Source organism: Macrotis lagotis, chromosome 1 (assembly GCF_037893015.1).
Source record: "Macrotis lagotis isolate mMagLag1 chromosome 1, bilby.v1.9.chrom.fasta, whole genome shotgun sequence".
Taxonomy (NCBI): domain Eukaryota; kingdom Metazoa; phylum Chordata; class Mammalia; order Peramelemorphia; family Peramelidae; genus Macrotis; species Macrotis lagotis.
In genome coordinates this window covers 481,252,536-481,276,601 of record NC_133658.1, presented here as the reverse complement: position 1 = coordinate 481,276,601, position 24,066 = coordinate 481,252,536, and the positions used below count along the sequence as shown (strand labels likewise).

Sequence of the window (24,066 nt, the reverse complement as noted above, 5' to 3'; positions counted from 1 at the left end):
ATGACTCTTGATCACTCAGTTTTGGTGAAAAAAAAACTTGTTTCAGACCCATATCACTCTAACTAGGGAAATCCAGAAAAAAGAAAGAATCCACTTTTACCCATATCTGTTTGAATAAATTAACACAATGGGAAGAATCCATCAATTCACCAAACTAAAATTTCCTTAACTTTTGAACAGATCTGAGTTTTCTATCTCATTATCAGTCCCGCACTTCAAAGGCTGCCTAAGCAAACCACAAGGACTGATTTCCCCATGTTAGAGGGGATGTGAGGAAAATGAAATATTAATGTATTGTTGGTGGAATTGTGAACTGATTCAACCATTCTGTAGAGCAATTTGGAACTATGACCAAATACCTATAATTCCATGCATACCCATTGGCCTAGCAATGCCACTAATACATCTGTTCAACTATTTGTGAGTTGATTTTGGTTTTATTTTTTTAATTTATTTATTTATTATTTTATTTTTCCTCAGTTACATGTAAAAGAAATTTTAATGTTCAATTTAAAAATTTTGTTTCAAATTCTCTTTCTTCCTCCTTCCCCACCTTCCTTCATTAAGAAATCAAAAAAATTTGATTTTGTTTATAAATTTGTAGTCATGCAAAGCATTTCCACAATAGTCATGTTGTAGAAGAAAACAAATGTCAGAACGAAAAATAAAGTAAAAAATAGCATGTTTCAATATGAATTCTGAAAATTATCAGCTTTTTCTATGGGGATGAATAGCACATTTCATCATAAGACCTTCAGAATTGTCTTGGGTCATTGTATTGCTGAGAAAAATTAAGTCATTTGCAGTTGATCCTCCTACAATACCGCTGTTGTAGACAATACATTTCACTTTGCATTAGCTCTTGTAAGTCCAGATTTTTCTGAGAGAATCCTGTTCATCATTTCTTATAGCAGAATAGCATTCTATGATAATCACACACCACAATTTGTTCAGGGAATCCCCTGAATATCCAATTCCTTAGAAGACAGCTGCCACAAAGATCCTTGTATATATAGGACCTTTGCTTTTTGTTTTTCATCTTTTGGGATGCAGAACTAAAAGTGGCTTTGCTAGGTCATCAATTTTATAATCCTCTGGGCATAGGTACAAATTTCACTACAGAATGGTTGAATCAGTTCATGAATGTCTCATTTTCCCCAAATCCCCTCCAACATTTGTCATATTCCTTTTCTGACCTATTTGTCAGTCTAATAGGCATAAGGTTTTGTTTTAATTGTTTTAATTTGCATTTCTCCAATCATAGTGAGTTAAAACATTTGCGTTGATAATCTAATCTTAAAACTGTTTATATTCTTTGATCATCCATCAATTGAGGAATGGTTAATATTTTTGTAAATTTAATTCAGTTCTTTATATATTTGAGGAATGAGACTTTTGTCAGAGAAACTTGCTTCAAAAACTTTTCCCACAGTAATTCCTGCTAACTGTATTTTCCTCCATCCTATTCCCACCCTGCTCACATCTCCCATCTATTCTATTATGCTTTCTCTCTTTTCATTTGTTCCTGATTTTGAGTCTTCTTGGCAGAAATAGAGGATTGGTTTGTCATTTCCTTTTTCAGTTCATTTTATAGATGAGGAAACTGAGGCAAAGTCCTATAAAGTAACTTACCTATTATCACACAGCTAATAAAGTATCTGGGGACAGATTTGAATTCAGATCTGAATGAAGTTGATTCTTCCTGATTCCTGACCCTAATTTGTTCATATAGAAATAAGTAGATATATTTATATAATATGCATATTATAATCATATTTAATCAAAAATCTTGTATTTATATAATACACATGTGATAGAGAAACAATTGGCCAATGTGTGTGAAAATATATATATATATGTGTATGTGTGTGTGTGTGTGTGTCTGTGTGTGAATGTATACATATCTATAGATCTATATCTATATCTATATCTATATCTATATCTATATCTGTATATGTACAGGGGGGAAGGGAGAGAGAAAGAAGCATAAGCAAGAAGCCTGGGAGAGAATCTGTACTAAGATATAAAGATGGAAAATGGATATTCTACATGAAGTAAGGAAAAGTAATGAAGCCAGTTTGGCTTTTTGTGAAAGGAAGTACTGTATATAAAAATCCAGAAAAGGTAAAACTGGAGTCAAATTATTGTTAACTGTCAAAAAAAGAAGATACCATTTTATGTTAGAGGCAGTAAAGAGTTACTAGATCTTTTTGAGCAAGAGAATACCAGGGTCAGACCCTTACTCCTAGGCTTTCATTTTGGCAATAATGTAGAGGAGGAGGAGAAAGAAACATGTCATAGAAAGACTGATCAAATCAGAAGCTATTATAATATTGTTCAGGTAAGAAGTGATGAAGACTTAAGTTAGGATAGTCCTATTATCAGCAAAGAGAAGTGGATAAATGTTAGAGATGTTGTGAAGGTAATATTAACAATCCATAGCAACTGATCAATCATCGGACTTTAGGATGTTGAGTGCAAGTGAAGAGTTAAGGATAAATCCTGGGTTGGGAAATAGGTGGCTAAAAGAATGATGCATCCTACAACGAGAGAAGAAAGTTAGGAAAAAAGTTGGATTGGGGGGAGAGGTTAATGAGCTCTATATGGGACTTATTGAGATGGACAGGCCTACATTGTTTATTAGTAAATTAATTACTTATTGCAACCCAAAAATAAAGAAAAGTTTTAAAGGGCCCATGGTTTTACATGTACTATCCCCATACACTTCAAATTATAAAAGTATAAAAAAGACAAATGTTACTAAGAATCACAAATTTTAGGCCATCCATAATTATAACTTAGCTGTTAGAATTATTGGTGAGAATTTCATTCTATGACCCAGGAGCTGATATACTATTAGGGTAAATAAACAAACTAGCATTCCCACTATAAAGTAAATTAAAGGTATGAAGACATTCAGAATAATAGAAGATGGTTCACAGCTTCTCCTTAAGGAGATAGTCAAAGAAATTGGTAAAGTTGATTTTGTTGTGCTCTAAAAGACAACTATAAACATTGATTTTATGCAAGAACAGTGTTAAATATAATTATGTGAAAATATCTATTGTAAAGATAAAACAGAAAAAACTGCTATGAAGAATTTTACAAAACCCTCCAAACTAAATAAGAGAAGTCTTGCTGGTCTGTGGAACTTCCCTCCATTTCAGGGTAAGGGGTTTCAATCATTCAAATATAGCTCATGTTTTTAACCTGTGCATTTACTACCAGTAGACCAAGCAGGGATCAAAATCGAGTAGCTAAGCATTAAATTTGGACAGAATAGGAAAAAAATAATGGAGATCAATGTAATTATTCTAGTCCAATATTCCCCAATACATGAAGAGATATTATCCCCCCACACACAGATTACCACCCTAGTAGGGAATAAAAACCACTCCTCAAACAACTAGAACTACAAGCTAGGGAAGGGTTGCATTGAAAATAAAACACATTTCACATCTCTATCTATCTCCAAGCGATTACCCCAGGTGTGTTCTTGCTTGGAACTCCCACTTCATCTGCCACTCCACTACATTTCCACAGTTTTTTTTCCAGTAAAATCCTCCTTGTATTGCCACTCTAACTCTTAAATTCCTTTTTCCAACTTCTCTGCCAAAATGCAACTGCCATTTGCTACTGTGATTACTTATTCTTTAGAAGATTTTCCTGGGATAACTAATTAAAAGTTAACAAAAAGAGGTCAGAAATTGTTTCATTCAAAAGATTTTCCTTGTCAAACATAGGATCACAAATTTAGAGTTTGAAGGGTCCTGCTATCTAGCCCAATTCTTTCATTACATAAATGACAAATGATTTGCCTAGTGTCACATGGGTAGCAAGAAGCAGAGCCAGGTCTAGAACCTTGGTGTCTGGTGTTCTAGCTCAAACTCTAGCATCCTTTCTACTGGGCTGCATTGTTTTGTGTCAGTCAGGACGAGGACAGCATTACTTTGAAACACAAGTTTGTTTGTAAAATGTTTTAGAGAATACTGATTGATGATTTAAAAAAGGGCCATCTCACAAAATTTTAGAAAGTACAAACCTGAAGAAAGTTTGCCATGGAAGAGTCATCTCTTGAATAGTTGTGAATGCAATGGAAAAAAGATAAAAAAATAAATGTAAAATTAAACTTTATTTAGTATTTCTATTATAATCTAGTCCTATAATCAGAAATAGAACCAGCCCATTAGAACTCTGCTTTTTCAATATCAGAAATATTAAGTGAGAACTAGAAATGGTACTTAGGAAGATAACATTGGAAAGAGAAGCTAAAATGTACCTTAATGCATGTAATAAAAAATCCATTCTGAAGCAAGCCAATTTAAAAAGTAATAATGGATTCATCTTCAAGATTTTTCAAATAGAGAAAGATGGAATATGATGATCTCACAAACAAAATTGCAGGTGACCCAAAAGGGCAATGCAAATACTCATGGAGGATATAAGCAAGTTAGAGAAGATGAATAAAAGATATCAGCAAAAAGCTGCAAAGCCAAAAAGCAGGTCATCTAATCCTATATCACATATGAGGGATACCAATTGGACAGCTCAAATATTGCAGTGGCACTCACAAAATTTTAAATGATTAAGAAAAAGGCAATCAGTATATTGGTTAGCTCTTGTCAGACATCCAATAAACATTTATTAAAATTATATTATGTGCCAGGTATCAAATTAAGATATGTTCTTATTGTTATTGTTATTTGTCCTTCATTCTCGAAGAAGACTATAAAATCAGAGAGGTGATACCAAGACAAGCACATGATTTGGATTTGAGTGTGAGTCGAGGTGCAAAGTCACCAGACTCACTTTCTCCTCCACAGCCAGGACAACTATAGATGGCCCTGGATGCAAGGCAATCATGGTTAAGTGATTAGTCCAAAGTCACACAACTAATAAATATGAAGTTTCTTAGACTAGATTTGAACCCAGGTCCTCTTGACTCCAGGGATAGTTCTCTATCTCTTGCAACACCTAGCTAAGAACACAAAGAAAGGTAAAAGGCAGTCCCTTCTCTCCAGGAGACTGCAGTCTGGGGGGGGGGGGTAATATGTAAAAAATTATTCAAACACAAACCAAATATAAATAAATATGGAATAATTAACCAAGGTAAAGGACAAGCATCAAAAGAGAATCAGGAAAACTTTTCTGAAGAAGATGGGATTTTAAATGGGACTTGAAGGAGGTTCTTTTAAAGTTTAGGGAATGCCTGTCCTTCATTTTCAAGGAAGAACCTGACATCAGGGCGGTGATGCTATAACAAATATATGAACTGGATTTGGGGGGGGGGGGGCTGTGTTAAGTCACCAGCCTTACTTTCTCCTCCATAGGCACCTGGGTCCAGTGGCCAGATGTGAACCAGGACAACAGAAGATGGCCCTGGATTGAGGTAGTCAAGCTTAAGTGACTTGCACAAGGTCACACAGCTAGTAAGTGGCAAGTGACTGAAGCCAGATTCAAACTCCCATCCTCCTGAATCCAAGGTAAGTGCTCTATCCACTGTGCCACCTAGCTCCCCTAATAAGGTTTAGCAAAATTGCTGAAAGCATCCATGCCTCAAGTTAATTTGTTAGACAACAGTATTTTTGTAAATATCTTCTTTTTATCACCTTTACCATTGTGGTCAACCTCTTATCACCCCAAACATTTAATTTAAACATAGACTATAAAAATATGATAGCTCTCCAACACTCAGAGAATTATAGTTGAATAGCTAAAAGGAATCTCAAAAGTCACTTACGCCAATACTTTCATTTTACAAATGAAGAAGCTAAGGCCTAGAGAAATTAAGCAACTTTCATAGAGAGTTCATAGAATTGGCCAGAAATGGAATCTGACTCTAGAAATATGTACCAGTGTACCACATTGACTGCTCATATGTGAATTTGGCATTCACTCCCCCCAAAACAGACTTAGCCCAAATTCCCTGGAAGTGGATTTGTTCATTCACTCTCAGAGAGTGATAATTATGAACTTGCCCTTTTTTTGTTAAGCTTTTTGACTCACTAAACAGTTTGTCACTAGTCAATCTACAGTTGACTAGGCATTTCCAAGATTCCTGTTATAATAATAGTTTGCATTTCTATAACCCTTAAAAGTTTTCAATGTCCCTTCCAATTATAACCTCATTTGATCCTAAAAGGACATACTATTAATATCTCCATTAAACAAATGAAAAAAACTGAGACTGAGACAGATTAAGTGAGTCGCCCAAGGTCACTAAACCAGTAATTGTCTGAGATAGGATTTAAACTCACACAGGTCTTTCTGTTTCCAAGATCAACACTCTAAGTCAATTAGTTGACTTGTAATATGCCCTAACAAGACAATTGTTTTATATTAAGATACTAATAATTAATCAACTTCCATTTTAATCCTATTAGGAGTATTTGCAAATTAAGGGCAATATATTAGTACAAATGAATATTTAAGTATTATAAGATCAGGATATATAATGGAGTTATTTGGAAGAATTCATAAAACAAAAATTTATCTTGATCTCACTTTATGCAGGCACTGTAAAATATACAAAACTGAATAATATTTCCTGTCCTCATGTGGCTTGCAGTTTTAAAGTGAATCAACATGAAGTTCAAAGGAAAAGGACTCAAACATGAACATTAAGAATAATTTTACAGACCAAAAACAATCTTTTTCTTTAGAAAATGAAACTGTTGATATCAAATTATATTATCTAGGTATGAGTACATGTCAAAGCTCAACATTTGAATTAATTCAAGCCTAGTCTTATATTCTGTTGGAATACTTAATTTCCACATAAAAGCATTGACTAGATCTTTGAAAGATTTCCAATTATTCCAGTATAAATAGGACACATTCAAATAATTAAAAATTTATATCAAACATATATTCAGTATCATGATCGTTGTGTTCCATTTGCAACCACCAATAATCAAAATAGCTGTATGACTGGAGTATACCCAACAGAGTTGAGTATAAGACTGTAATAGGGAATTTAGATGTTTCAAAAAGTCAAGGATTTCATGTGAATAAACCACATGTACTTAATGCTCTTCATATCACTAACTCATAATATGCCCCCCATCATATTTTATACAAAATGAACAGCATAGAAGATGCCAGAAAGATTAGAGCCTCTATTCTGTTTCTGACATGACAGAAAAACTTAATCTTTAGCAGTTCAAAGTGTCCCCGAATATCTGTTGGTTTATTCATTTACACTTTGTCTTCTCTCTCCTTCAGCCCATCCCCAACTCTGACAAACAAAAGCCTCAGTTCAAGAAAAGAATTCAAGCCAATTCGCTTGCAAGTCATGACTTCATCTTCCTGATGTCCTGGTCCTTTTTGAGAACAGATGGCAATAGGGAACTATTGAAGTGCTACAAATGGGAAAGCAACATTCACCCATTCTATTTAATTAGTGCTGAGACTTACCAATGAGTAAACTCTCTACAACATATAGTCTTAGAGAGTTGACTGGAAGAAATCACAAGTGAGGTGATTTGACTAGGATGACTAAAACCCAGGTTTAAATAACTCTAAATCTGGTTCCCTCTATCCACTATATTGGATTGTCTCTTTATTACACAACTCCTGTTCCTTAAAATGTTCTGTTTTACACCCTATCCTAGTAGCCTCCTTTGTTCTCTTGATGCTATTATAGTTGTTTCATCATCTTGCCAAGCATCCTTTCTTGTTGCCAAAGAGGAGAAAAAAATCCACCTGTCAAATGCACTTTTAAATCCATGCCAAGTGATTCTGTTTGGTGATTATCCAAAACTGTTTTCCCCCTTTAAAAAGAAGACAAATGAGTATCCATATATTGTTGTACTTACATACCCCATATCACTAAACATATCCCAATTGAACAAGAACACAACTAGCCTGGAAATCCTCCAAATGTATTACCTTGACATGCAATCAAACTGAGGCACCTGATAATGTGTAAAACCAGGTTTGTATTCTGCAATTTATTTTAACCCATGATGGGTAACGATTTTATTGTTATAATTAGTTACTTAAGTGTGGAAAAGTCTTTTTTTAATTGCTTAATTTTACAGGCAGGAATTATTTAGATCAAGGTATCACCCTTCATCTGAAAAGTGCCTCTTCATATCCTTTGACCTTTTATCATTTGGGGGATAACCTGTATTTATAAATTTGACTCAGTTTCATGATGTTCTCAATTTCTTGTTTGATCATAAATTCTTCCTTTCTCCATAGATCTGACTGATAAATTATTCTTTGCACTCCTTATTGGTTTCTGGTATTACTATTTATGTCTAAATCGAGTACCCATTTTTGACCTTATCTTGATATATGGTGTGAGGTGTTGGTCTATGTTCTGCCATAACATTTTCCAGTTTTTCCAGCAATTTTCATCAAATAGTAAATTCTTTTTTTTTTTTTGCAAGGCAATGGGGTTAAGTGGCTTGCCCAAGGTCACATGGCTAGGTAATTATTAAGTGTCTGAGACCAGATTTGAACTCAAGTACTCCTGACTCCAAGGCCAGTACTCTATTCACTGCGCCACCTAGCCCCCCCCAATAGTAAATGCTTAACCCAGAAAACTGAGTCTTTCAGTTTATCAAACAATAAATTACTGTAGTCATTTTTGACTGTTTCTTTTGTACCTAATTCATTATACTGATTCACCACTCTATTTCTTAGCCAGTACCAAATAGATTTGATGATTGGTGTTTTATAATAGTTTTAAGTCTGGTAAGGCATTCCCTTGATATTCTTGACCTTTTGTTCTTTCAGATGAATTTTATTAATTTTTCTAACTCTATAAATAATTTTTGTAGTTTCATTAGTATGACACTGATAGAGACTCTCCTGAGACTAATGCACCTGCCCTTTCAAGGTCATTTTTCATTTCTCATAAAAATGTGGATCTTCTCCCACTCAAAAAGGGAAAAGGGAAAGAATGTGTAATATTAGTCTTGATGCTGAAGGAGGATGATAGGGTCATGGGATTCTAAAGGAGAAAATACTTATGTACTGGTCAGGAACATGGAATGAGGGGATAGCAGGTGAGGCAGACCTGAGCCTCTCTCTGATGGTAAAGGATTGAAAACATATATCTGAAACATACATTAAGCAAGTGCCACAAGTATGAAACCAACCCTTCACAATCAGAGATAAGGCTCAGTTCTGACACACCTACCACTCCCTTACCACACAACCCTGGTACTGATGACTAAGAAGGAAAGCAATAAAGTCAAATAAAATTATTGAACATTTATGAAATGTTTTCTATGTTCCAATCACTGTTCTAAATGATGGGGGATACAAAAACCCCACAAAAATAAAAAAAAATTGTCCTTGCTCTCAAGGAGTTTATAGTATAGCAGAGGAGATCTCTCAAAAACAACTACATGCAAACAAGATATGTTCAGAATAAAGAAAATGTTGGAAAAATAGCATGAAAATAAATAAAACTAGAGGCAAATTCCCTTTCCCTCTTCCCCTATCCTTACTCTTTGCCCCTCTCCCTTCTTTCTCTATTCTCCTATCTTCTTTCTCCCTCCCATTTCTCTTATTTCCACTCCTTTCTCTGGCTCTATCTCTCTGGCTGTCTCCCTCTCTCCTTCCACATCTTTTCTTCCCCACTTTCTTTCCTTCCTCCCCCCTTTCCTTTCCCCAAGGCATAACAATTTATACATGTGCCACTTACCTTTAAAATAATTGTTCTGGACCAGTGATTATGGCAGCTTAGAGAACTTCTGGTGAGAAAACTCCCTGTACCTTAAGTAGGTCATCATCTGTTATGTGAATTGTAATCTAAGATTTATACAAAAACTCTAAGTCTTAATTCCATGGGATATTGACAGGTGTCTGATGTCCTATAGTCTATATGTATGAGAAGCAGGACATGTTACTGAGTCTCAGAGTCCAAGCCTGGTTCTTTAACCCTTATGCCATGCTTGAAAAAGTAGTCAAAGTTACAAGGGAAACTTTTGTTATAAATTTTGACCAACAAAAATGAACTACAGTACAAATGATTAGAAACATGATGAAAAGAAACTACTCCATCACTGGGATAGAAAGAAAAGCATAAGTAACAGTAAAACCTAGAATAAAGCAAAGCTGATAATGAATATTACAAAGAAAATAAATGGATTTGTTTTTCTTGTGACTTTAAACTCTTGTGAGTTTACATTAGATTAGAGGCAAAAAAAGATGGAAGAGTAAGAGAACCATTTCTTTTGGTGGTGATGATGATATTTTGCTCTTTGTTCTCAAAGAAGATCATGACATCAGGGAGGTGATACCGTGACAAGCACATGAATTGAATTTGAGTGAGGGGATGCTGTTCTAAGTCACCAGCCTCACATTCTTCTCCAGTTATCTGAATTCAGTGACCAGATATAAATCAGGATGACTGGAGATATCCCTGGATGCAAGGCAATTGTGGTTAAGTGACTTGCCCAAGATTCCACAGCTAGTACATTTCAAGTATCTGAAGCTGAATTAGAACTCCTGTTCTCCTGCCTCCAAGAATGATGAAAAATAAGAAGCAGGATAAATTAATCAATTTAGATTTCACTTATGTTGTCTTCCATAGGAGGATGTTATTAGGACTGGAAAAAATCAAACCAAAATGGTCATCAGAAAGAGAAATATAAATGAGAACAGTCAGACAGAATCTAGCTGCATTCAATGAGTTCAAGTTGCCAGGTACAGTTGAACTACAATCTAGGGTTCTGCAATAACTGATAGAGCCACAGAGATCTAAGAGAACAGAAATATCTCAGGATGGGGGAAGGAGAAAAATTTCTTAAATTTTTAAAAAAAAGGAAGACAAAAAATCTGAAAGTGATAATCCAATAATACAAATTTGTTCTGCACAAAATTCTAGGATATCCTTAGGTGAGTTTTTGAACACATAGTAAGGGAAGTGGTAGTATTTAAGAGTCAACATGGCATCATCATGAACTTGTCTAATCAAAGTTAGGTTCCCTCAAAACTAATAGACTAATTATAACCACTAAGTAGAATAGTAAATCAAGCATCAGGTTTAGAATCAGGAAGAGTAGGACTAAATAAAACAACTAAACAACTACAAACCAGACAAATTTCAGGCATCTCTGTGTGACACAGTGGATAGAGTGTCAGCCCTGTAATCAGGAAGACCTGAGTATAAATCTGACTTCAGAGACTTAATACCTTTGTTACCCTAAGGAAGTCACTTATCCTGTTTTGCCTCACTTTCCTCATCTTTAAAATGAACTGAGGAAGGAAATGGCAAACTATTTCAGTGTCTTTGCCAAGTAAACCCCAAATGGGGTTATGAAGCATCAGATATGACTGAAAATGACTGAACAACAACAGGTTAATTAGACTGAAAGAGAAAAGAATTCTGCATATAAATAATATAATTTTATTTCAGTAACAAATGTTTTTTTATTTTTTAGATAAGATGAAGATTTATGGGATAGATAATAGTATAGCTGTGAAGATTCAGAATTGGATGAATAATCGGATTAGTTATTAATATCACAAGGTCATCACAGAATTATTGAGTATTCCAGGGATCTATCCTTGGTCCTAAATTAATCAATATTTTACCTATGATTTAGAATGAAATGCCCAATACATTTACAAAAGATATGAAGTTGTGAGGGATAACAAATACATTAGATAAAAGAGTCAGGCTCCAAAGTGAGTTTGAAAATTTCATTTAAAATAATGGCACATAGCAGCTGTTTTTGTGGTGGCAAAAAATTGAAAATTAAGGGTATGTCCATCAATTGGGGAACGGCTAGACAAATTATGGTATATGAATGCGATGGAATACTATGGTTCTGTGGGAAATCATGAGCAGGTAGACTTCAGAAAAGCTTGGAAAGACTTGCATGAACTGATACTGAGTGAAGAGAGCAGAACCAAGAGCATATTAAACACATTAATAACATTATGTGATGTATTGCTATGATACTTTCTTACCAATACAGTAATCAAAGACAATTACAAAACACTTGTGATGGAAAATTCCATTCATTTGAACTATGGAGAGATAGAACTATAGAGTCTGAATGCAAACTATTAAATTTTGTTTTCATTTTTTTTTCCTTTTCATGGTTTTCCCTTTTATTCTGATTCTTCTTTCAAGGAATGACTAATATGGAAATATGTGTAACATGATTTTGTATTTATAAACTATCACATTACTTGCTATTTTAGGGTAAGGGGAAGTAGAGGTGGGAAGAAAAATATTTTATGAAAATGAATACTAAAAACATTTTATATATAATTAGAAAAAAACTAAACTGGAAAAAAATTAAAATAAAAAAGTGACACAAAAATGCTTGGGAGACTGTTATCAAAATGCATAGGAAAGTTAGGAATACAACTACAAATCAGTTTGCACAAAAAAGATATAAATGACTGAAGAAATATTACTCACAGATAGACTTTGTCAAAATAATAAAAATCACAATAATATATGAATTAATTGACTTTTTTCTATTCCACACCAACAAAACTATCAGGTAATTGCTTTTTAAAACTAAGATTGGATGATAATGAAATTCATATGGAGGGGAGGAAAAGTCAAGAAACTCAAGGAAAATAACTTTTAAAAGTGTAAAGGGAGCCTAGAAATGCTAAATTTCAAGCTGTAGTACAAAATAATAATTATCAAAAGATTTATTACTACATATATATGTTTAGAAAACTAAATATTGAAAACTATCTCTACATGTAACTGGAGGAAATATCGTATTAATATAGAATATAAATTGGGAACACTTTATACAAGAATTATTATTCAAAAAAACTACTGGAAAAATTGGAAAGCAGTCTGGCAGAAACTAGTTTTAGCTTAGTATGTCATACCACATTACAAGATAAGTTCCAGATGGGCACATGACAAACATAAAATACTTTTAAATTTAAATTTAAAATTAAAATTTAATTTAAACTTTAAAGGATTTTAAAATTAATTTTATGAGAAAAATATAGGTTATATAAAACCAAAAGAGGTTAATAAAAAATTAAAGGAAACAAAAAAGATTGTGTCGGAAAAAACTTAATAGAACTATAAAAGGCAAAGGGCACAAGAAATTTGAAATTCATTTAAGTAATAGGCAATGTCACCAATTGATTTAAAATGCTAATATGTGCTGCATGAGTCATTTAAATTTAAAATATTTATTCATTATTTTATTTATTAATTATATTAATTGCTCCTAAAAATAATACATGTTTAATGAACTGATAGAAAAATCAAGAGGGATAAATGTAAAGTTCCATACAGTTACAAAAATTCAACTTCAAAATTACAGGGCTGGGATAGTGGAGGGATGAATAGGAAAGAATTCCAGAGAAAACTATTTAAAAGAAAAACAAAGAAAGACTAACACGCACTGATCCTGAGAAAGAACCATGAGAGCATTTTAGATATTAATAGTAACATTGTGTGATAATCAATAAAGTAAACTCCTCTCAGCCACTTAATGAGTAAAGACAATTCTAAATGACCCATGACGGAAAAAGCCTTCCACATCTAGAAAAAAATATATAGTCTGAATGAAGACCAAAGCATACTACTTTTACTTTTCAAAATAGGTTTTTTTCATTTTCTTATGTTTTCCCCCCTTTTGTTCTGATTCTTTCACAACATGACTAATATGTAGTCCTTGAATGCATTTGGAAACATGTATTCTGTAATGAGAGAAATAATAATGCTCTATATTTACACCAGAGCAAATGAAATAGTGTTAAGTCTTAGACACAATGTTTTATGAAGGCTGTAGACAAGCTGGATAACTTATATATCCAGAAATAGGCAACTAGAATAGTGAAAGTCCTGGAGAAAGTGCATGTAATGATCAGTCAAAGAAATTGGGAAATTTTAGCCTGAATACAGGAAAATCTAGAAAATTTAGAGGAGAAATGATTAGCTGTCTTCATTTAACTGAAGGCCTATTTTTTTATTCTGCTTGACCCCAACTGTCAGAACTTGGAAAAATGACTAAAAGTTTCATGGAGACAGATTTAGAATCTCTATAAGTGAAAACTTTTAAAATTAAATAATTACCTTGTTAAATAATGGGTTCCTCCTCACTGGAATATTTAAGTAAGCAATGGCAAGTCATAACTTTGGGGGCATACAATAGAAAGGATTTCTGATCACACATAGCATGTACTAAAGAATTATTAATGTCCTTTTCTAATTCTTAGACTCTGATTCAGGAAATATATAAAACATGAAGTCTGAGGAAGAAATATGTTATCAACAGGGTATATCAAGTCAGGTTCCATAGATCAAGTGATCTTTGAGATAGATACTAAAAGATGCATAGAATTTCAACAGGAGAAAAAAAATTGCATTCCTATAGATTAGGAAAGGAAAACAAGCATGCAAAACATGTGATATTAAAAGAGAAAAAGTACTGAACTTGGGTTTTATTAACAGAACTTGAGGAAACTAAAAGGAATTCCTCTTTTAACAGGTCTTAAACTCAAGGCTTGATGGAATATCCAGAGGTGTGATTTTCATTAACTATTGTACTGAGCTTCCAACCAAACTCCTGACTATAGTACTGGCATAGCCTCATCAAAAACGGGCACATTGGACTCATTAGAAGTACAGCCTGCCACAGCAGTACAATTTCTGCTTCTGAGAACTGATTAGGAAAAATTATGAGTTTTCCTACCTTGGCAACCTACCCACCCATAGGAGTCAACAAGCAAAACCTACCACCACTAATTATCATTATAAAGCTTCATTTTACATGCTAGGGGTAAAGCTCTGAGTTAGTTGGTTGGGAATATTTCTTTTTTCAGAATCTGACTCATTGAAGAATTCCACAGAAGTAGTGCAAGATAGGTGCAATTGAGAGCTTCCAAGAATTAGAATGTAATCAGATTGAGATTCCAGTCTGGGATGATAATTGGGTCCCAATCAAGATTTTTTGACTACTGAGATACCATGACTGGAGAAATAGTTTTCTACATTCATTTTGGTATGTATTTTTTTTTTGTTTTAGAATTTTCCTTTTAGAATTGTTTAAAGTTGCTATGAATCTCACATAAGAGATTCTATATATAATACAAGGAGATTAGGCCTTGATGAATCAACAGTATTTGATATTTAAATAAAAACATCACTAAGTGAAGTCCCTCTTCCATTTGAACTATGTGCAGGTGACAGTGACAAATAATGTTGGCATACACAAATCTTATTCCTTGGTATTGATAGAGGATCATAGAACAAACTTACTTTTGTTTTGCATCCTTCAAGGAATCTTGTATTACATATATATATATATATATATATATATATATATATATATATGAAATTCTGTTGTATCTACTAACTTTTGTTTTTAACAGTAAACTCAATCAGATCTTGAATCCTCTAAAATTTTTTCAGGCATTTTTTAACTAAAATAATCTAATATATAAAATAATAATAATAATATACTAAATACATAAAATTGTAAAAACCTATTTCTCATATTTTCAAGGATTATCTTGACACAATAGAATGTTCATAAAACATTTTTAGATGGGAAAGTTACATGAAGATCATAGTTACTGATTCCCTTTCAGTTATATATAGATGGTCATTTCCAATCCCAGTTGTTTGTATCCTAGCCATCTTTTTTATTCCATTTCCCTGGAGACTTTTCAACTACTTCTCCTGAAATTAAGGGCTCTAATATGTTACCTTTTATCTTTTTGTGCTGGGCACCATGAAAACTATTTCTCATGCTTTTCCAGTTCATGGTCCTATGCATGAAGAACACCCCTTCCTTTCTAGTTTTACTGTATGTGTTTATTTTCCCTATTAGTAGGGGTTGACTTGATTTCTTGTATCTGTATCTTTGGAGCTCAAGAGTATTGATTTGGCAAATAGTAAGAACTTTTAGTGTTTTATCATTCATTCATCTACTTTTTATTAATAATGTCACTATAATTCTGCAATTATTTGTTATATTTCCATATTTTATACAATAGTTAAAATTGATCTTTTAAATTGTGTCACTCGTGCTCACTTCAGCAGCACATATACTAAAATTGGAATGACATAGAGGAGATTAGCATGGACCCTGTGCAAGGATGACATGCAAATTCGTGAAGTTTTCCATATTTTTAAGCAAGATTAGGAGAAAAATTGTAAAACTCCAAATAAATAAAATCTTTCTAAAAAAATAAAAATAAATTGTGTTGCTCATCATAGATTTTTCTGTCTATATGTTCTAGTTGCTCCCTTCAACTTCTTAAGGGTATTTCCATTTCTTCATTTAGTGGGAGACTGATAATTTTATTTTAAGTCTAAATGAGGAATTTCATTCAAGTGAAAACTGATCACTACATAAACTCTGATGATTCTGTTCCACTTTTATTTGCTGTCCCTTTTCACCTAAAAATTTTCTTGTGATTATCTGATTTGGTTTAGCTTTCTACAAACAATGTGTCCTTTACATCACGGTTTCTGTTTGGAAGTAATAGTCTTTTATGTTTTGTTATTCTTCCTTCATGGTATTTAACAAATGAGACAAATTCTCTTTTATAGTCTTGGTGAAAAGTTTGAATTTTACTTTGATTAATCTATGGTCTATCACAAACAGCTGACTTTGATGGAACTTCTATATTGGTAAGTCAATTATTCTCTGCATATTAAAATATAACCTTTTTCATTTTAGAGGACATATCATTCAATGCTTGTCATATCCTACAATTTCTGACCCTTTTCTGTGAGGCGGTTTTCAAGATATATGGACAAGACTCCTTTAAATAGTCAAGAATACTTTGGCCTTTTTATTTATTTATTCCAAACCATAGTTCCTAACATTTTACTCCTATCTGTCCCAGTACCCTGCATCATACTGAAATCACTGAATATCAAAGTATCTTTTAACTTAGTTTACAGCATCTTGTTAATTACTTCATAGAATTTATATACCTCTTCATTATATGCCACCAATTTTTATGTCTAGGTTGCAATTAAACTTATGGTAATCTTTTTTTGCCCCACTATGAGCACTACAAAGTCAGATAATAAAGAGTTTCATGTAATTATATCTCACTACCTTTTCAGTGTACATTATATATAACTATTCCAACTGCTTTAACTGTCTCTGAAAGAAGTTCTGAACTATCCTTTCATTTAATTGTTAATTCCTCTTATCGTTTGGTTTCATTCAGTGAGAATTCAATATTGATAGGGTCCAAATCATTCAGCATCTTGTCAACTCCTTCATTTTTGGAAATAATCAGAAGATCAATAGTTAAATTAATATTTATTGATGGTCTAAAATATTGTGATTCTTAGTTACCTCTAGCTTCTTTTCCACTACTACTCAATTATAACTACAGAAGCATTGAGGAATTGCATAGGACTGAGGAACATATTGTTCTTTTGTTTCAGGGGTTTTTAATAGTTAAAGTTCATCTAGTAGCCAACCAATTGGCAATGAGATTGTCAATAATCATAGATAGAAAGTATAGCCTGTCACTGGAACCATATTCAATGTTTTTCTAGTTTGATAAAATCTACCAAAGTTTGTGTTCCTCAAGCATACTCTTTAAGGACACAGAATCCTTTCCTCTATAATGATGTCTCACTAGATTAGGACTTTTGTGAATATTACCTCTGAATGCCAATGTCCTCTCCAACGAGTGGCATCAAAGAATCAATACAATCTTCTACATGTAATCCAAACAGGATAAAGTGCAATAGTACTGTAGGATTGTTTTTACATTATATTTCATTTAATGAAACCAAAAGTATATTAACAACCAAATTGTATTTATAAAAAATCTCCCTAAACTCAACTATAAATTAGTCAATCTTTATCAAAAGAAATGCTGATTCCCTGTCCCTCTTCGTCTCTTTTTAAAGATGCATGCACCATTCTCTAGTTTTTATTCCTCCTCTATCAAATTTGGGAGAAGTTTTGAGGCTGTCACTTAAATACAGCTTACTGTACATTTTAGCTCAAGTGTCAGCTTTACCAGAGTTTTTGCATTGTTAACCTCTTTCTGTTTGAGACGTCTTTCTATTTGGGACCTCTTTCTATTTGGGACCTCTTTCTATTTGAGACCTCTTTCTATTTATCTTTTATTAAATTAATCTCTAATATTTTCAGATGATCTTTATATCATTATATTTTCATTAATAAACATTATATTTTAGTGCAATCCAATAGTATCTTATCTAAATACCCTTAGCTATAACATGATCCTAGGCTCAATGGCAAATTAAACAATCTTTATCTACAACAATGTCAGTTTCTTGTTCCTCTTCATTCCTTTTGCAAGAAATTATTTATCTTTTGTTCTTCTGAATCTGGGAAATGTTCTTAGGTAATTAAATGGAAAAGGTAATGTGTTAATAACCCCACCTGGTTGATCTCTGAGTTATCTTTAAATTCTTACTCATTTTTATGTCATCCTAAACAGCCAAATATTTGTAGATTAGAATCTCTTTATTTTTACTTGAGAAAGAGGTTACATGTTTTGTTCAGTGCCTGGCAGGGTCCTTAGGCTACTATCTGTTGTTTTGATTTCAGAGAAAATTATTTCCAAGTCTATCTAATACTAGAAATTCTTTTAACAGAAAACAAAGCTTTTTCCATGTTTAGAATAGAGGTTTATATTGCCATTATATTTGATAATGCTAGCTCTTGAGATTAAAACTTATGCTAAGTTGAATTTAATTGTCTGACTTTTTTCCAGATTCAGAAGGAAATACATAATCAGTCATTAAGGTTAGGTAAGAGAGAGAAAGCACTTCAGAAGAAAGAAGAAGAAGAAGAAGAAGAAGAAGGAGGAGGAGGAGGAGGAGGAGGAGGAGGAGGAGGAGAAGGAGAAGAAGGAGGAGGAGAAGGAGGAGAAGGAAGAGGAAGGAGAAGAAGAAAAAAAGAAAAGAAAGGAAGAAGAAGAAAAAAAGAAGGAAGAAGAAGAAAGAAGAAGAAAGAAGATGAAGAAGAAGCAGGAGAAGAAGAAGAAGGAGAAGAAGGAGGAGAAGGAGGAGGAAGGAGGAGGAGGAGGAGAAGGAGAAGGAGGAGAAGTAGAAGGAGAAAGGAACAAGAAGAACAAGAAGGAAGAAGAAGAAAGAAGGAAAGAAGAAGAAGAAGAAAGAAGAGGAAGAAGAAAGAAGGAAGAAGGAGAAGAAGAAGGAGGAGAAGTAGGAGAGGGAGGAGGGAGGAGGAGGAGAAGAAGGAGAAGGAGAAGGAGGAGAAGTAGAAGGAGAAAGGAAGAAGAAGAAGAAGCAGGAGAAGGAGAAGAAGAAGAAGCAGGAGAAGAAGAAGGAGGAGAAGTAGGAGAGGGAGGAGGGAGGAGGAGGAGAAGTAGAAGGAGAAAGGAAGAAGAAGAAGAAGCAGGAGAAGGAGAAGAAGAAGAAGAAGAAGAAGAAGAAAGGAAGGAAGGAAGGAAGGAAGGAAGGAAGGAAGGAAGGAAGGAAGAAGGAAGCAGAGGAGGAGAAGAAAAAATTGTTCAGGGTATCTCATTGATGAAGTCAGGTGAGAGAAGGGGGGAGCAAGGAGTCTCTTTTAGTTTAGTCTAAAAAAAAGTCAAATTCTGAAACACTCGATACCCAAACAATTGTCAAGTAGGAAGGAAGGAAGGAAGGAAGGAAGGAAGGAAGGAAGGAAGGAAGGAAGGAAGGAAGGAAGGAAGGAAGGAAGGAAGGAAGGAAGGAAGGAAGGGAGGGAGGGAGGGAGGGAGGGAGAGGGAGGGAGGGAGAGACTATTCTCAGAAGGCAGAGATAAGAATAATGGGTAGAAGGTAAAAGTAAAGCAGAATGGGATAACTCAGGTATTAATGGGTTCTCCTCATTGCAGGGGTTAAGGTAGAGTTGTCCTTAAGCAGAAGCATCTTATTTCAATGTCTACCATGTAGGGACATTATGTGGGTTATTTGTGCTATGTAATAATTAGCCTTACTGTCCTCTGAAGTCTTTTACAACTCTGAGGATCTATGATCCCATAACAAATAAATATGTGACACAGAGACTTGGACCAGAGTCTAAACCTTGGAACCAAGTAAGATATGACTGCCAATGAGTTGGCTGACCATGGGCTGACTAGTAGTGACAAGTTCTAAAAGTTTATAATTCTGTTGGTAGACAGCTAGGTGACAAAGTGAATAGAGATTAGTGTTTGGAGATTGGAAGACTTGAATTTGGAAAACTGCTATAAATACTTATTAGCTGTGGGACCCTGGGAAGTGATTTATCTTCTCTTAGTCTCAAGTTGCCAATCAGGAAAATAAGGTAATATTATCACCTTCCTTTCAGAGTTGTTGTGAAGATGTCATACAATTTATTAACCTTAAAATGTTATAGAAATGCTAGTTTGCTATCATCATCATCATAAGTTACCTGGAATCAAATTTCAACTCATTACAAAAGAAATAGCTACAACAACAAGATATTTCTAAATAGAAAGAGTATCTAAGAGACATAGTCAATCCCTGACCTTAGGAGAGTTAAGAGAAAAGTTATTGATGTTAGAGAGGATTTACTTCTTACAGTAATTAATCATCTGCAAGGAGTAAGAGATACAACTAGAATATTTAAAAAGCCAAAGCTTTTGAAAATTTAATAATTCTATTAAAGCATGTACTATCATTGTTATTATCTAATTTTATTATTCCATGAAATAGAGTCACTTATGTCCTTCCCTATGGCTGTTCAAAGCTATCTTTACAAAATCATTTTAATTCTTAAAAATTAACTCTGGGAAAACTACTTAAGCTCTCCCAGACTCAGTTTCCTCATTTGTAATAATATCTGCCTCACAGGTTGTAATAAAGCCTAAAGGACTTTACAAACTTCAAAAATCTTTATAAATATTAGTTAGCATTTATCCCTGTGAAAATGCCTATAAACCACAATTGAAGCCCTTTATGCCTGTTCAATGGGGTATCTAGGTAGAACTGTGGATAAAATACTGGACTTAGAATCAGGAAGATTCATCTTCATGAATTCAAATCCAGAATGAGAAACTTAATAGCTGTGTGACCCTGGAGAAGTCACTTAACTCTACCTCAGTTACTCATTTGTAAAAATTAAGTTGGAGAAGGAAATGGCAAAACCCACTCTAGTATCTCTGCCAAGAAAATAACAAAAATGGGGTCACAAAGAGTCAGACATGACTGAAATGACTGAACCACATATCCCTGTTCACTAATTGCCACTCTACTCCCTGCCTTGGAAGGACTCCTGCTTCCAAGATGTCAGTTTCCATAAAAGTAAAAGGCATTTGAATATGCCCCAAGGCTATGTATAAGGTAAGCATATGTTGACAGAACTGGGAACAGGGCAAATGCATCATTTAAAACTAATTCCAAGCCTACTTTGGATGAACATTTATAAAAAGAAAACAGTCTATCTGCCAGTGATTGCCCAAGACATGACCATGATAATGAAGACTGAGTTCTTATTGTAGGTAATATATTCTGTCCTTCTAGGACAATAATTTCCTATTTGACAGAAAACATGAAAACCAACTCTAGGCACCTGCTCTACCATATGTAAGTCAAAGAGACTGTCATTCAAACTACTATATATGCCCAAGGAAATGAGCTTTTAATAGGCACTCCTGCCTTCAAGAGCTTTTGGAAACCTTATATAAATTCAACATAGAAAGTTATATTTGGTGGGACACCTAAAACCATATATGGTCAAGAAATGGAAAATTAATCCTAAATCCTGGTTAATAGCTTTGATTTAATCTCCAGGGTTTTTTCCCATTTACATATTCATCACCTCAAATATTATTTTACATATCATCACAGAAGCATTTCACAAATCTTCAAGTACTATATATCAGATATCATTATTATATCCCAGTCCAAATCAAGTTCTCATAATTATATTCTAGTCTAAGTGACTATAAAGATCCTATATTTAATTCTATATAAGAGTTATTTCCACAATTCCTAGCTGACTTAGGAAAGAGGGGAAACAAAATGATTCTGAGTCAACCAAGCTTACTCCATTTTCATATACAAGAGAATTTGATACAAAATAGCCACATCTTTTGTAGACTGACTAGGAAATCAATCATAATTTAATCAGCACAAGATATTTTAAAACAGGAAAGGTCAAAATAAACTAAAATTACTCAGTTAGTAGAAAGGATGACTGTCAACAGAGGGAATACCTAATTATTACCAAGTATAACTCTGCATCTGCTCTAGCAGGGACTGCAATCTGTTGACTAAATACACCAGGTGGGAAAGATGTTGAGATTGAGGGACTTCACTGCTAATAAATCTTGGAAATGCTGTTTCCAAAACATCAAGTATTTAGTATCATCAAACTTTGGTCAAGTTCTTAGCTGTACAAAAAGACCCATATTAAAACCACCCACTTGGTACTTGCAAATATTTTTTGAATTCTGAAGTATAGCAGAGATAGGAGGCAGCAGGTGACTCCTTTATTAGAGAACATTTTGAACCAGACCTACCCTCCATTTTTCTTTATTTGCAGTTTACCTATTGAGAATATTCTGAAAGGACTATTCCTTCATCCCTAATGTTACCTCTTGCATAACAGCATTTCTAACAAAATCTCTATCTCTTGAACAGGGGAGCATTACAAATGGTTCAGTGGAGAGAAAGCTGGCTTGGAATCAGAAACTTTCCTGATTTCAAATATGACCTGACACTTACTAACCGTTTTACTCTGGATAAATCACTCATTCCTGTTTGTCTCAGTTCCTTACCTATAAAATGAGCTGGAGAAAGAAACGGTAAACCACTTCCTTATCTTTGCCAATAAAACTCCCAAAATGGAGTCATGAAGAGTCAGACATGACTAAAACAAGTCAACATGAACAGAAATTTTTGAATTGGGTATCTCAAATAAACATAAGTATTTCTAATAGAACTATTTCTAATTTTTCTATAGCTATATCAGTCTTCTTTAAATGGAGATAAAACTACATAGAAACATCAAAGCATCCAAGATATAACACAATGAATAATAAAAGTCAAAGCAAACAAATAAAAACAATTTTCATATCAATCTTTGCTTAAACACCTGATTATAATAATGCATTTGCTAAATGCAATTTATCAAAAGACTTAGTTTAAAATTCTCAGCAGGTACTGAGTCTATTTTTTTCTCAATTTTTACCCTTCTTGACATCTCTGCAGCATCTCATACTTGATCATGTTCCTCTTCTCTGGATTTTAATAATTCTGCTCTTTTCCCTTTTTGCCTTTCCAACTGCTGTATCTCAATCTCTTTTGCCGGATTTCATCTTGGCATCCTTACTAAATGGAATTATTTTCCAAAGCTCTTTCTTGAGTCCTCTTTTCTTTTCTCAGTATATTTTCTTATTTGTCAACTCTTCAGTTTCCATAGATTCAGTTATCATTTCCATGAAAATGATTCCCATATCTATTTATTTGTCCTAGTCTCTCTTCTAAAAGTTTGTTCTGCATCCCCAACTCCATATTAGACATTTCAAATTGAATATCCCCTAGACATCTCATACTCAGCAAATCCAAAACAGAAGTCATTCCAAATTCCTTAATCTTCCAAACTTCCCTAATAATCTTGAGAGTAATCATCATCTTTCTAATTATTCAAGTTCTCAACTTATTCTTACTCATCCTACATATTCAATCATTGCCAAATATTGTCATTTTTTTCTAACTGTTTTACCCCAGTATCTTGAAAATGTCCCCTTCTCTTCACTCACACAGCCACCAACATATTTCCAGTACTCTATATCTCTCTCCAGGACTATTTAAATATCCTTCTAAATGGTCTTCATATCTCATCTCTCTCTCCACCTCAAGTAATTTTCCACTTAGCTGGTGACAATCTGACCATCTGCTGTCCTTGCTTGACAAACCCCAGTGGCTCCCAATTCCTGCCAGAATTAAATGAAAACTATTTTGTTTGGCATTTAAACCTCTTTACCATATAACTTTCCAATCTTTTCACATTTCACTCCTCTTGATAGGTTCTACAATGTTTCCATTCCAGTCTACTTCCTATTCTTCACACACAATACTCCACCTTTCATTTCCATGCCTTACCTCTGTCTTTGCAAGGATTAGTTCAGTGGAATGTTCTTTTTCTCAACATCTGATTTTTATAATCCC

The 24,066-nt window shown here is 33.8% G+C and overlaps 1 protein-coding gene and 1 non-coding gene across 2 annotated transcripts in view; one reads left to right on the top strand and one right to left on the bottom strand.

Annotated features, from left to right (window-relative positions):
- The window catches only part of OCA2 (OCA2 melanosomal transmembrane protein), a 511,247-nt gene that overhangs the window by 153,915 nt on the left and 333,266 nt on the right, over window positions 1–24,066 (bottom strand). The window lies entirely within an intron of this gene.
- LOC141510410 (U6 spliceosomal RNA) lies at window positions 15,985–16,091 on the top strand. The gene has a single exon (XR_012474903.1). It is a non-coding gene; the product is annotated as a U6 spliceosomal RNA (small nuclear RNA).